The sequence below is a fragment of the Oratosquilla oratoria genome, chromosome 4 (assembly GCF_046742065.1).
Source record: "Oratosquilla oratoria isolate Oo_2021 chromosome 4, ASM4674206v1, whole genome shotgun sequence".
NCBI classification, from domain to species: domain Eukaryota; kingdom Metazoa; phylum Arthropoda; class Malacostraca; order Stomatopoda; family Squillidae; genus Oratosquilla; species Oratosquilla oratoria.
Window position 1 is genome coordinate 26,434,394 of NC_134780.1, and position 16,099 is coordinate 26,450,492.

General features: G+C 41.8%; 1 protein-coding gene across 1 annotated transcript in view; it reads right to left on the reverse strand.

Moving 5' to 3' along the window:
- Positions 1-13,769, reverse strand: part of ATPCL (ATP-citrate synthase) — a 50,354-nt gene extending 36,585 nt beyond the window's left edge. Inside the window, exon 1 of the mRNA XM_076183696.1 lies at positions 13,625-13,769. The gene's annotated coding sequence lies outside the window, so the exon portion shown is untranslated. The remainder of the gene's footprint in view (positions 1-13,624) is intronic.
- Between the last annotated feature and the right edge of the window lie 2,330 nt (positions 13,770-16,099).

The following is a 16,099-nucleotide window of genomic DNA, read 5'->3' on the forward strand; positions in this document are numbered from 1 at the left end:
GGTAAGAACCTGCAGGCGACGTTCAGTGCTCCAACAGTCATCGACTTTGGGACAAAAGAGTCTCTACTGCGTCCAAGAGATTGAGGAAACCTACATCGGTAAGACACGAAAAACACTAACATCGTTCCCATGACTACACTGGAACAATAATTGAAAAAAAAGTAAATAAATGTTACAGGGTAAGATACATGGGCAGTGGGTCTCCTCAGCGTTTCCATGGTGGCCAAGGAGGATCCCTAGGTGACCTCGAATGACCTGGCCTCCCACAGCCCAGGACGAGCAGATTGCCATCGATTTCGTGACGTCACGAGTTGCCAAGGCCAATCTAATCTCCTGTACTGGCACTTCACTCCATCCTGGCTCTCTTGTTAGGCTCCAACACTCTTCTCCCCCACCCCCCAACCTCGGATTAAAAAAAACAGACGTATCATTCAGATTACCGTCAACCGATATGCACGCGCGCACACACACACAATTACATATATATATATATATATATATATATATATATATATATATATATATATATATATATATATATATATATGCTAATAAGAACACGGGTACGTGTGTTCACTTATGCAAAGTAGACCACTTGGAAAAAAGAAACTAACGAAGCAGAGCGCTTTCGTATATTACATCTTCAGTGCAACAAGTACTTGTTGCACTTAATATTTAATATACGAAAGCGCTCTGCTTCGTTAGTTTCTTTTTTCCAAGTGGTCTACTTTGCATATATTTATATATATATATATATATATATATATATATATATATATATATATATATATATATATATATATTTCTCAATTCTCCAACACCACCCTAAGCTGTGGGCCTTGACATCAACACAGAATTGAGCTACCGACACTAATAAAAATTTGTCGGGCGAATTTTTAAATAACAATAATAAATAAATAAATGCCTTCAATAACTGCTGCCATGGAATAAAACGCCAACACTGAAAACTGCCCGTCATGCAATGCAAGCAATTCTCTCTGATCAGAACTGAGACTTGGAGTACCACTCCGGCCTCGAGGCCGAAGAGAATCGCCTCGAGGACGCCAACGTGGACATGCGACGTGGCGACGCCCCTCCCGTGCGAGGCACATCGAGGAGGACCACTTGGAAAATCAGAAGTTCACTGGGTACGTTTCTCCCACGAGCTACTGCCACTCCTCTTACCTGCACTCTGACGTCTGGGATTGTCAGCTTTAACCCAGCCTCCCCACCCCCCCATCCCCTTCCTCCAGGGCCCAGGTCAGTCACGGAGATCAACGCCATGATAAGCAAGGTCCTCCTCCTCCTCTTCTTCTTCGTCTTTTTCCTCCTCGTCGTCCCTAGGCACTGCTCATAAATCCCAGTAGTGCAAACTCCTCCCGCCCTATCAGCATCTGGTACACCACACCCACCCAGGTGCGGCGGAGGCCCAATTCTCAATCAAATTTGTTATCTGTTTACTTATTTGTTCAATCGTTGTATTAATGGAGTCGTTTATTATCATTTCTGAACACAAATCCTGGGCTCAGCTTTTGCCCAGTTCCCAAGGCCCAAGACCATCACTGCCCCAGTCCCAGTTCGGCGACTCCTACTCAGACTGTTCCTCCCACTCCCAAACTCCCACGAATCCCTCAGGTCCACCACTTGCTTCTTATACTCCAACTAACTCCAAGTGATCTTTTCACGTGTTGCCCGGTCATCCTTCGAGCTGAACCTCGAACCTGGGGCTCCAGGCGGTGCCTCGAGGTTCCCCGACACGTGGCCCAGCGACATGTGGCCGGCAGCCACCCGCCTCCGGTGGATGGATGCAGGCAAACACGCAAAGCAGGAAAATTCCAAGAGAAATATCATCAATAACGCTACAAGTCCTCGAGGAGGAGGAAGAGGAAAAGTGGGAAGAGACGGGGGAAGAGGAAGGGAACAGAGAGGAGGAGGAGGAGAAAGTTGAAGAGGAAGAAGATAAAGTGGAGGAGAGGGAAAGAGGAGAGGAAAGTGGAAGGGGAGGAGGGGGAGGAGGAGGAGGAGGAAAGATGAGGAAAGAAGTGCTGATCGAGACCCCGTTTAGGCCCAAGCCTGCCTTCGGGCTGACCGAAATTGCCACACAACAAACAAATGAGCGACTGGACACCTCTGGGGCAGGGGCAGGGGCCGTCACTCGATCTGATTTTATTTAACCGAGAGTCTTTACCTCGGGACCGGGTGGGGGGGGGCTTCTCTGGCGACAGATGGTTGGTTCCTGGTCAACTCTTTCAACTCTGAGACCTACTCTTATTTGTTTAACCTTACATATATATATATATATATATATATATATATATATATATATATATATATATATATATATATATATATATATATATATATATATATATATCTTAGGCAAGTCAGCGAAGTTAGGCTTAAAAGGGGTCCCGACCCCCTAAAGATCCACTTCAGGTTGTGGTCCGCCCACCCGACTGCCTAAAATTGTCTGATTTCAGCTAGAATGAAGCATCTCAATCGCGTTACCGTGTTTAAGGTATTAAACGCGCGTTGTGTGTGTGCGCGCGCGCGCGCCTGCGCACAAACATATGACCGTTGCCTCCTCCTCCTCCACCCCCGGCAGCAGATGTCACGCCGCAGGACCTCGAGCGGATTTCGTACGAGCTCTCGAGGAAGGACTTCGGAGTCACCGTCGACGTGCATTAGGAAAAAGAAAGTAAAATAAAATAAAATAAATACACCGCCATTTTTTATTCTCTACCCCCCCCCCCTTTTTTTTTTTTTTTTTTTTCGCACCATCCCGAACTGCTCCGCCTGCCCGTCACATTTATACGAAGGTTTTAGGACATCGCTAGCACAACATACGTTAACACATTCTAATCTCATTATTTTACCAAATAATCCCACATGCAATTCTACGACCCTTAGGGATCTGAAACCCTGTGGATGGAGCCAAAGCTTATTTACTATACGTTACCACATCTTCAAAATGTTCAAGGTCCTTCGGGACTTTTTTTTTCGGAGTACAATATGAGCACCGGAGGAGGACATCCGTGTTGCATAGTCATAGGCTTGATAGAGGAGAAAAAAGTAAACTCACGAAAATATTTTAAACCTTTGCAGATTTATGCGATTATTGAATGTTTTATTCCATTTTATTTATTTATTTTTTTAACAAAAGAGGATGACAGGTATGTATATGCAGAGACAGATCGGGGTCGTTCATCAAGTATATATACAAGTTATTTGTTTAAGCCACACCTTAACATGATTACAATGGTGCTGGTAATAATTGCATGGAAATGTAGTTACAAACACACAGCCACAAAACTGGGGTTTCTCTCTCTCTCTCTCTCTCTCTCTCTCTCTCTCTCTCTCTCTCTCTCTCTCCCAGGACCTTCCCAGAATCCCGGCGCAACGACACCTCACCCACGTAACGACTGGATTCGAAAAAAAGGTCAGCGGACTCCTGTCCACAGACATCTCATATCGAGACTGTTTTCCACTTGACCGACCTGACGTCACTCTGACGTCATTCACTGCGGCCTGACGTCACTCTGACGTCCACTGCGACCTGGATCATCCCAGAAACAACCGTGCCGCACTGCACAGCGCACTCGTGTGCACAGATGCTCCAGAGGAAGCCCAGGAGAGGAGGAGGAGGAGGAGGAGGAGAAGGAGGAGAAGCCCAGGGGAGGGGGTGAAGCCCAGGGGAGAAGCCCAAGGGAGGAGAAACGCAGAAATAGAAGCTCAGGGGAGGAGAAGGTGAAGCCCAGGGGAGGAGAAGGTGAAGCCCAGGGGTAGAGGAGAAGCCCAGGGAGAAGCCCAGGGGAGAAGCCCAGGGGTAGAGGAGAAGCCCAAGGTAGGAGAGGCCCAAGGGAGAAGAAACCCAGAGGAGGTGGAAGCCCATGGGGGAAGCCCAAGGAAGGAAGGAAGGGGCAGATCATGGGCGAGTGTGCTGGTCCCAGGGTGGAGGTAGGAGAAAGGAGAGAGAAGTAGGAGGTTGTATGGGAACAGGGGAAGGAAAAGAGGGAGAGGTAGGAGGAAGGATGAGGGACAAGGAGGATAATTGGACGCTGTGTATGAAGAGTGGGAGAAAAGGTGGGGAGAAGGAAGGGGGGAAGGGGTGCCCCCCAGAAGGGGAGGAAGGCGTGTGTGTGGCTCCTCTTTTTCTAATATTGCAAGATATCTATACTTCTAGGTCTACAAATATCATCATGTCATGCACGTGTATTATATACTTATACTCTGTGATTTATGTGTGTATTTACCTAGTTGTATCTTACGGGAAGGGGAGCTATGCTCGTGATGTCCCGTCTCTGTATCTCGCGACATCTAATTTGCTCTTAAATTCGCGTATGGTTTTTGCACGCGTGTGTGTGTGTGTGTGTGTATTCACCTCGGATCTGCAGCAGCCTCTTTTCGAGACAGCCAGACACCACCCTACGGCAGTGAGCTCAGAGCTCATTATTAGTGTGTGTGTGTGTGTGTGTGTGTGTGTGTGTGTGTGTGTGTGTGTGTGTGTGTGTGTGTGTGTGTGTGTGTTCGACTTGACCACTTCCTGTTACGTGTGATCTAAGTTCGTGATTTCATGCCTAACGTGCCCCCATCGATCCGCTTCTACGCGGAACATAACCAACTGTGCGAGAGGAGGAGGAGGAGGAGGAGAAGGGGGAGGAGAAGGGTGAGGAGGAGGAGGAGGAGGAGGATACACAAAGATATACAGTACTATTGCACGGGACAAAGCGACCCATCACACCTCACTTTGCAAAGTTTATCGCAAACCGTCAGATTTTAAACTTACTTCCCCACGAACGGTACTAAATTAGGATAAGACCATTCATAGTATTGTTATTAAATTTATTTTCAATGTATCACCAACATCTATCACCACCGACCAAGTCCAGCCCAATATAAACCTAGCCTAACCTATCCTTAACTAACCATGTCCAATTCAGCGGATAATCATCGAAATAATTTCCATATCCAGTTTGACTTTGTGCATTTCTGTCTTTCCACATTATAGGGCAAGGAGCACTAAGATTCCCCGACAGAGTTGGTCCAACATAACAACGTTTAGATGAAGAGTTTCTCAACCTTCTTCCCCTTACGTACCCCCGAGAGACCTCAGACCATCGACCCGTACCTCCATTCACCTGACGACACAGAATATAAAATGGTAATATATCAAGACTCATTAAATATGCAATGGCACTGGATATCAAATTGTTCAAATTGTTATGACTATCAGTTAATCATTAACGTCAAAAACAATGTATAGTGTTCTCTCTCTGCAAATCTAAATGTTTAAGTCATCTTTCCCTAGTCATCTATGTATCCCCTGCAAACCGTCCCGCGAGCACCAGGTTGAGAACCTCATGTACAGAATTCCATTAAAGACTTTGCTCTTCCGGCTTGTGTCAGTTTTTTTTTTTTATTCTACCATGTCTTAATCTTTCCATTTGGTGAATAAACGTGCCAGGCATCTTAAAAAAAAAAATCCGCGTCATTTGCGTCCAAAGGTAGAACAACTCAACGCAACACTTCGATAGCGTGCCTGAAGACAATGTTGAATCGATATGCTAACTTAAGGTCCTGCGTAGAGCTTAAGTCTGCTACAAAGGGTCAATGTGTCGCGCCAGACTTCTGTTACCACTTACCAACGTGGCAAAGTTCGCCTATTCTCTTGTATTACCAGAAGATCTAAGTTAAGTCCCTGTGTGTGTGTGTGTGTGTGTGTGTGTGTGTGTGTGTGTGTGTGTGTGTGTGTGTGTGTGTGTGTGTGTGTGTGTGTGTGTGTGTGTGTGTGTGTGTGTGTGTGTGTGTGTGTGTGTGTGTGTGTGTGTGTGTGTGTGTGTGTGTGTGTGTGATTCACCATGGTCTTGGATCACATGTTGGACTCGTTATCGACAGTTATTTCCCTCCAGGTAATGATGTGACCTTACACGCACATACACCCCCAACTCCCCGCCCACGAAAGTTGGAGTAACAAACCGCTGCGCAGTGATAATGAAAGTATTTCAGCCCTGGGCAGGATTCGAAACCGGACCGCCGTAGTGGCAACAGTTAACTCTAACCACTGCGCCACGAGTTGTGTGTGTGTGTGTGTATGTGTGTGTGTGTGTGTGTGTGTGTGTGTGTGTGTGTGTGTGTGTGTGTTCACACTAACAGAAGCGAGTGAGGCGACAAAAAAAACGAAATTCTTACTATACAAAAATTAACAAATACTCAAACACACAAATAAACAAAAAGCTGGAATGAATCTTTGATTCTTTGAAAGCAAATACAAAAAGGAGGAGGACGAGGAAAAAGATGAACAAGAAGAGGAGGAGGCGGAAAAGGAGCAGGAGGTGGAGGAGGAAGAGGGGAAACAGGGTGAGGAAGAAGAGGGGATGAGGAGGGGGAAGAGGAGGAGGAAGAGACGAAGGAAGAGGAGGAAGATGAGAGTGGGAGGAGGAGGGGAGGAGGAGGGAGAAGAGGAGGAGGAAGAGACGAAGGAAGAGGAGGAAGACGAGGGTGGGAGGAGGAGGGGGTGGAGGAGGAGGGGGTGGAGGAGGAAGAGGATGGAAGGATGAGGAGGAGGAAGAGGGGAGGAGAAAGAGGAGGGAGGAGGAGGAGGAGAAAGAGGAGGGAGGAGGAGGAGGAGGAGGAGGAGGAGGAAGAGGAGAAAGAGGAGGAAGGAGGAGGAAAAGGTGAGTTAAAGGAATTGGACCAAATGCTGCCTGGTGTGCCCATTCCTAACGAGGGAGGCACGGAAGTAATGCGAGGTATTCCGGAATTAGGCGTCAAGGTTCTTCTACGTTAGCGGAGGATTGCACTTCGTCGCCAGCGTTTCTATCCTTGTGACAATATCGCGCCGAAGAATTAGAGTCGAAGAAGAGGAGGTGGTGAAGGAGAGAGCGTAGCAGAACGAAGAATCATCATAGACAGCGAAAGTGATCATCATTATTCTTTTTGGAGGAGTCGAGGAGAGTTTTCAACCTCATCAAAATGCTACGTGGCTCTGGTCCGTAGGGTGTCATTGAAGCCCCTATTATATCGATTGCATACAAGTGTGTAGTCAATGTTCCATAGGGGACGGGAATGGGGTGCTATAGGAGAGGAACGCAATGACAGGCTGTATCGACACTTGCAAAAGGGGGCCATGTGCTCTGCATATCCGACTCCCCTGTGGATGCGAAATCAGAACCCAATGGGGTCTCGACCGATGGTGGGACCCCCCATTTACCCCCACCACCACGAGATCGCGTATCAGTTGATTCAAAACGCCCGGTTTTCGCAACACCAACGATCGAAAATCGAAGCAGACAGATTAGATCACCGCAGAGCGAAGACGAAGACGATTAGACATGACCACGGGACACATTTTCGGAATTAAATCGTGTAAGAGGCAAACAGTCAACAGAATTGGCAGCACGTGGTGTGTGTGTGTGTGTGTGTGTGTGTGTGTGTGTGTGTGTGTGTGTGTGTGTGTGTGTGTGTGTGTGTGTGTGTGTGTGAAAGAGAGAGAGAGAGAGAACAAAGAGAAGAGAGAACAAAGAGAGAAGAGAGAACAAAAAAGAAGAGAGAACAAAGAGAAGAAAGCGAGAAGAAAGAGAGAAGAGAGAAGAGAGAAGAGAGAGAGAGAGAGAGAGAGAGAGAGAGAGAGAGAGAGAGAGAGAGAGAGAGAGAGAGAGAAAACCAATCTGCTCCTGGGCGAGTTGGTCGTCACAAGAGGGGACACAGTGGTTCAATATCACCCTTGACGAGAACTTCTGGGAAGGTTGTGCCATGAGCTCGACCAGATCAAAATAAAAGCACATTATTCATTAGGTGTAGGGAGTTGGTTTGAACATCAATGTGAAAAGGGGGCACAGTACGGAGATGCAATAAGTGTCACCATTCAGATACTTCGCAAAGGACGGCGGCAGTAGATTGAAGGGGACACTTAAAATGGGGAGGGTAGGCAAGACATGACGACCACAGAAAAGATGGTGGCAAGTGTTGAAGGACCTACGATACTGTACGGTAACGCGATGTAGATGTCAGATATAGGGGAAAGGGGGAGGGGGGTAGCCGGACTGAGAAGAGGTGGAGACCGTTCGAACTTTCCTGAGACTAGCGATGGGACGATACCAAAAAATGTCAACGGTTCCGATTCGAGCCCCGATACCGTTCTAAACTTCAGAATCCGATTATTAATACTTGTACTTTGTTCAAAAGGTGTTTCCCAAAACATCTGCAGGGCCTGAAAATTAAGTAATAATGGATTATAATTATTGCGGGTATCGGAATCGGATGCTTAGTATCGGGATTCGTATCGGAATCGTTAGAATTCTAATCTTAGGTATCCACCCGTTTCCTCGAGTTTCACCGACTGGAAAGCCGCAACGGGAAGAAATGCTGGACTGATTTGTTGTATGAATGTGGGGTTGTCTCTCCAAAATGACCAGAACTCAAAAATCGAAGAGAAGAGATGAGGAAAAACAGGAAAGTGAATGTGGGAGAAGATAAATGGAGCTGAGGGGGAAGCCCGCGTTCTGACAAGTGAATAGAAAACGGAGACTGCAACACCTTAGCGACAACCTTGAGAGTGCACGGAGAGGTGTGAATCCATCATGGAAGAAGTGTAACGAAGAGGGTACGGGCGTAAAAGGGAAGGGGCATGAGGGAAGAATAAAAGTTTCAAAATGATGCGACATAAACACAACCCTAGTCATTTAGGTATATAGTTAGAAGCGAGGCCTTACATGTCTGAGCAGAGGTTCTAGATTTGCACAGAAGGTGGGTATGAGTGATTGGGTTAGAACGTTACATTTTTGTTATTCTGACTGAATTCTCATCCACAGTAACGTGGGAAATGGTCCCGTCCTTACCCTTCTCCTTTCAGATTGGCCAGGACATGGCTCGGTTGGCGACCCCCCCTACATCCGGGAACTTACGTTACACCGCTGAAATGGACGATCTGACAACAGCGAACGAGAGGGAAATAATGCTGTCCAATATAAGGTTTCATAGATCTTTTTAACTCATCATCAACCACCGAAATACAATTACCTTACGACATTGAGAAATGCATCTTTTCAAACCATATTGCACGATGTTGGGATGTCAAAGCTATCAAAAGACTCACCATTCATTACATACAAGAAAAAGTACCAACTTGCACAGGATTTTATATATTATACACTGATAAGCACAGGGGGGCACAGAACTGAGTGCGACAGGTTTCTTTTGAAGTCGACATGAAACTGCTGTCTCAACGAAGGAAAAAATATAAGAGACAACTCCGGGTACAGGTGGTTGACCTAAGCTGGTTTGAATCCACTCCTGGTGCCACCTATCGAATCTTGGCATAATTTGAACACTTCGTACTGGACGTTACTTTCACCTTTCATCTTGGCACTCCCAAAGCTGATTTTATTCTTTCCCATGACACACTCTCGGTAATGAAAGTGGTATGGCCAATATCGATTATTACCATCTGCACTGGGTCGAAGCTTTCAATTTATTCCTCTTACCGCCATTGGGGTTGAAGTTCTCCGGCCTGATCAAAATATAACATCTGGTCATTTCTACTGTTGCTGCTCTATAACAAACTACAGAAAACCCACGCCCATGAAACCCTTATATACACAAATAAAAAAAATAAAAAACATGCAGTAAATTAAAAAATTAAGAAACTGTATTTGGAAACTGAATAGCCCACAATGCAAGTGCGCCCGGCAAGCAGCCGACGCCAATACAAACTTCCTCTGCAAGGACGTGACGTCTGGTGCAGTCCGTCAACGAGTTGGACACTCATTGTTGCAATGATATTAATAAGGCTTCAATTGTTCGCCTTGGACAATGCTGAATGGGAGGCCCGGGGTGGCTTTCAAAAGACCCTTTACTGTCCCAGATGAGGACCTAGACTAGGTAGTTGACAAATGAAGAAGCCAGAGGTGACTGGGTGAAATATTACCAACTGTAGTTGGACAGAACAAGAAAAACGTAAATAATCTGCCTCAATCACATGAACCCCATTTGTATACGAGGCTTCTACCAGATGAATAAAAACGTCTGGTAGTCATAATATAATGTATAAAGTGGTAATTAAAAATGTGAACACACTGTAACGGAATCTGCATACCCAGACTGCAGTCAGATGTCATGGCTAGACACTGTAACGGCAGTTCCAACCTAGACGCGTTGGTGGTCATGGTTAAGACAGTGTAACGGTACTTTCAAACCTAGACTGAAGTCTAGGCCGTCGTGGTTAAACGATGTAACGGTACTTCCAAGCCGACAATGGACACGGGGAGAAGCAGGGTGGGCGAGAAGATTAAATATAGTGGGAGCGAGTACTTCAAGGTTAACTGGGAGCTAGACCTTTTCAACATCCACTACACTGACCCACCACATACACTGCCTTTCCTATAATCACCACCCAATGTCCGTTAGCTCTCCAACGTAGAAATGTAATCATAACGGTTGTTGAACATTCGCTATATTTTTTAAACTCTTTGATGTTATGAATAAAAAATAGCGCCAGTTACCAGCGACGGAATATAAATTCCTACACAGTCTAAATACCGTTTAACCCCCTACATTGCTCAATCCTTTCGCTACGAACAAGCACTAGATTTTTCTCTGGCTAACGCCAATCTATATCATTTGGTTACTGTGAGATGACCACATGTGATTATTTCAACTGACGCGTCCCATTTCAATACCGCATTTCCACGCTTCGTTTAGACTAAAAATCAAAATTTTATTCAGATGGCCACGTGCTCTCGAGAAATGCGTGCGTGCGTGCATCCTGTGTACCAAAGATATTTGGTGTTGCCCAAGAAAAAAAATAAAGTTGCCATTTTGACATTCCTTGTACAAGATATCCTTATCACAGCGGTTCTTATATGCGAGAAACAGTATTTCACCAGTTCACTTTTAGTAAACAATCGACATACAAGTTTACCAATACTGATTTCTATGATCCTAACAATTCTCAATAAGCTGTGCGTTTTCCGTAATTAACAACTGATTTGCCAAATATTCGCGTGTATATATATATATATATATATATATATATATATATATATATTTATATATATATATATATATATATATATATATATATATATATCTTCTTCCTTTGAGTTGTCATTTGTTTTTTATCATGAATACACACGACAATCATGACAAAGGTGATACAAAATAGACCGTGAGGAACGATTGTCTATCAGGTTCCTTTGGGAGACGACTAAATGCATCAGTTTGTGTGTGTGTATATGTGTATGTATGTATGTGTGTATATCTGTATGTATGTATCATACTAACATGTAACAAAAATAAATAAATAAATAAATAAATTCCTTAAAGGGAGAGCAACTCCCCATTAGCTTTGCTTCTCGCTCCCTTTTCAACAACCAATTTTGTAAAAAATTTGTATATGTACTGTATGTCTAAATTGTATTTTATTATGTTGAATAAACTAACCAACTAGTTTGGAGCATCTATTTTCTCATCATGTTTACAGTCACGCAGAGTAATTTTGACTGCTGGTGTAAAATTTACCACAACATCTTTGGCATCCAAGTGATTTCTTTTAAAGATTACTGACGGTGTCATTTTTACACTAGTTAAAATCACCCCGCGTGACTACTTTTCTGTATGTACTTTTTATGTGAATGCTATTATAATTCGTCAATTCTTTGTGCTAGATTTCCGTTATGTTGTCAATATCAGTATTACTCATGTATCAGTTTAAGTAGTGTATCATACTCTCACTATTCTTATTATAACTATTATTACCTTATTTCATTCATTTAATATCTCTGGTGCCAATAGTTTTTTCTTCCTTTCCATAATGAGTTATGTCAAATATCATTATGATTAACATGTTCTGACCTTAGCTATTATACATTATTTTTTCTTTCTCTGCATAATGAGTCATGTCAATGATCATTATTTTAAGTACTTGTCAATGTTATATTTTTTTGTTATATTACTTCTTGTTTAAATGTACCTGTAATGTTTTTTTAAGAGGACTACAATGGAAATAACTGTCAAACTCTTTTAGTGTCATCCTCGCAACTTTATACATAGTATTGTTACATCTGTGTAACCTATTGCTATTGCAAAATAACATCTTAAATAAACTAAACTTTTGAGATTACCAATGTACAATAAACCCTTCTGCACTGACTCACAAAATAAAACAGGGAGTGTTCACTTGTGCACCTTGATTCCAGTACTGGTGATTTATGTATGTTGCCTATATGTACAAGTTCATCTATATTTGGCCATAAACCAAAATTTCCATGAATTGTGCATACTCTTATATTCCCTACTCTACCTATGTCTCCATAATATTACTTCTACATGCTTCTTCCTGATTACTACAGCAAATTTATTCATATACTGAGAGTATGCCCTCTACACACATCCAGCTCTACAATTTAAACATGTCCATCCATATATATGTACATGTGTGTGTGTCTATGCACCCCAAACCTTCCTAAAATCTAATAGCAATACCATGAAAATATGATATGTCTAAAATCATAACTTGAATAAAACAGTCCTACACTTTGTACTCTAAATGTCAAACCAAACCATCCCTAATACTTGCAAATTTCGATTAAGCATCTTTCAATCAGTTCACACTTCACTGCTAACACAAGTTTCAGTACATTTCCGAATTAAGAATTTAACCACCTGCTCTCACATACTATTTACACTTCTGTCCATATCACAAATCATTTGTTATATTTATACATCCCACACCAACATTTCCAATTTAGGTTTACTTGCTTGTCATCTCATTATCATCTGCAGATTAAATTAGTTCAAGTGGTGCGGTTATCTTACCTTGACGAGTACCTTACCCACCCACCCTAAGCCTGCTACTGAGAACACTTAAGAAATTACAAGACACTGATAAAAAAAATTGCTAGAAATGCAATCAGCTCAAGTTCTAGTGAATAAAAAAAGTCTCCAGTCCTGAATCTTGCACTAGTGATAGCAGTCAATCTACCTAACTTGACATGACAAGTCTTCCCATATTCGAACTTAATTTTTGACTTCTTGAAAAAAATGTTCATGCAGGTTATAGTTCTATTTTCTCTTGAGAAACACCTCTTCTATATGCCAAGTTACTCTACATGACATGATACCCACTAATTATAACTTAAGTTTCTCCATACTTCCGGTAAGTTGCATCATCAAACATCGACATATCACGTACTTTCAACATTTGTAAAATGCCGGACAACTCCCCATAGCCCTTAGTGCACAGTACCATGACGTTTGCTTGTGCAACGGTATGCAAGTACTAGTGCAACCTGCAAAAGGTTGTCATACCCATCGGGAACTAAGCCAAATCTCTGAGCCAAGGCAACTCCGGCTTCGACTTCACATACTTTGTAATTTGAGTGAGACACCTCTTAAATAACATAACAAGTTTGATATAATCTCAATATCAACAAAGTAAAACTACGAATCTGGCAATTATATTAGTATCGTGCATGAAAAACAAGTTCTGCAAGGATGCACTATTCGTGTCATACCGCTGTCAATGTCCTGTTCCTAGCCAAAAACAGCTTTCGAAAACGAACAAATCAGCATTAAAACAACTGACTATAGGTACTGCAAGATTAAATTATTAACATTATTTACTTACTGAATTTTGAAGACAAGTAGTCTCCGACACCAAATTCACTCTATAGATTATTCCAATGTCCAAGCGCTCTCCTTTCCTTGTGAGCAGCTCACACCACTGTCACCCTATTCACTCTGCCTCTGATTGGTCGCTGTGACGGGATAGCTAAAAGCTGCCAGATGTAGCTGGAGAAATAATTATTTCTCAAAACAATCATTTTTATTCTAAATATCATTTCACATGTGAATATTGGATGCAATATTCTTTCTATACACACCTATCTTGTTGTACATCGAAATGATACCTATTTTATAATATATTTATACACAACTAAACATTGATTTTATACTCGATGACAAATAAACTGTACATAAGTAAACTTCCCTCCCAGATACGAAAACTACAGTTTGAAATTGTGAACCTACCCACCATTGAACATATTTTTGTTTAACAAAAATTATACATGCTGGTAATATATATATATATATATATATATATATATATATATATATATATATATATATATATATATATATATATATGTTGAGACATTCTGACAGGTTGATGTAAGCGGGATAGGAAACACAGGAGTCTTAGTCTTGAGTTTATTCCTGACTAGTTTCGCAGGTATGCTTTTTCAAAGGAATAGGTTTATAAACGGGCTATGGGCATTATATACATGGGGTAAACCTCTCCACCTCCCCGAGTTACCATAGTTGGTGACGAGTGTGAACATCACATTGTGGCTAACGTAACAATGAAGAATATTTTTACAATTAAATATGATAACACTAATAACAAAGAAATTATTAATAGTAAATGTAACAATAGTAATGATAACAATGATGATAAATATCTAAATAATAATAGTAACAATAATAATAACAAAAATGATAATAACAATACAATAGAAGTAATAATAATAATAATGATAATAATAACAATAAGATAAAAGTAATAATAATGATAATAATAATAAAAATAAAAATAATAAAAATATGATAATACTAATCACCAAGAAATAAAAATTAAAAGAAATAAAAACAATAATAGTGACAACAATGATAATAAAAACGAAAAATTAAATATTTAAATAATAATTATAATAGTAACAATAATAATAACAATAATAATAATAATAACAAAGATAATGAAAGTAATAATAATAATGATGGTAATAATAAAAATGTAATAATAAAATTATAAATATATATAATGATAGTAATAATAAATAGATGATAATTATAATAACAATGATAATAATAATAGTGTTGAAAATAAATAGTAACAAATAGTATTAAAAGAATAAATCATGATAAAAAGTTGGGGCAAGGTAGCATGGTGCGAGAAGGAACGTCAGAGTGAAAGGAAGAAAGCTGGAGAGGGTAGGCCGAAGTGGGAAAAAGGTATCTACTTAGGGTCTGGGAAGCCATTCTTGGAGGGCAAGTGTCGCGGTAGATTTTGTCCATTTCAAGTCACCAGTTCTCTTGTTTGTGTTTTTGTGGTTGGCAATGTAAAGTGATTCAATTATTTTCCGTTGTTTCTTGTGTAGTCCTTTAGCTAGAATGGTGGAACCCTCCCAGTTAGGTAAGTGTCCCTCTGTGTCAATGTGGTTAACTAGAGCGTTGGTTTCTCGGTGGTGTCTAATGTCCGCTTTGTGTTCCCTGAGTCTGTTGTTAAGTCCTCTGTATGTCTCTCCGTAGTATGCACAGTCACATCCTTTGCAGGGTATTTTGTAAACGATGCTATTGTCACGGTTCGTCTTGGTTCTGTTGGTGGTCAAGTGTCCTATTTTCTTCCCTGTGTCATTTACTATGATGAGTCCTGTCTGTCTCAACGTTTTGGAAAGCATGTGAGAGAGGCCAGAGTTAGGAACCACAAGGTATCGTAAATTTGTCCTCTCTTCACTTCCTTTCCTCTGTCTGATTTTAATTGCTTTCCGTAGTGACGTCCCTAACATGCCCTCTGGGTACCTTAGGTTCCTGAACGCAGCGGTTACGTATTCAATTTCTTCTTGTAAATACTCTTCGCTGCATATTCTAAGAGCCCTAAGGTAAAACCCAATGATAACCCCTGATGTGGTCTTCTCGTCATGTGCGCTAAAATAGTGGATGAAGTCGTCTTTGTTTGTCGGTTTACGGTATACCTTGAACCTAGCGCTGCTGTCCGATCTGATGACGACAGCGTCTAGGAAAGGTAGGGAACCGTTGGTCTCTTCCTCTACTGTGAATTTAATTCTTTTGTCCACGTTGTTCAGTTGTTCCAGTAGGTTTCTTGTGTCGTTTGTTTTGTGTGAAATGAAGAGGATGTCGTCAACATAACGGTACCACTTGGAGTTAACTGGGATGATATGTAGAAAGTGGTCCCTTTCCAAAGTCTCCATGTAGAGCGATGCTGCCACCGCACTCAATGGAGACCCCATTGGAAGCCCTTCATGTTGTCTGTATTCCTGTTTGTTAAAAACAAAAGAACCAAACTTTATGCACCTATCTACCA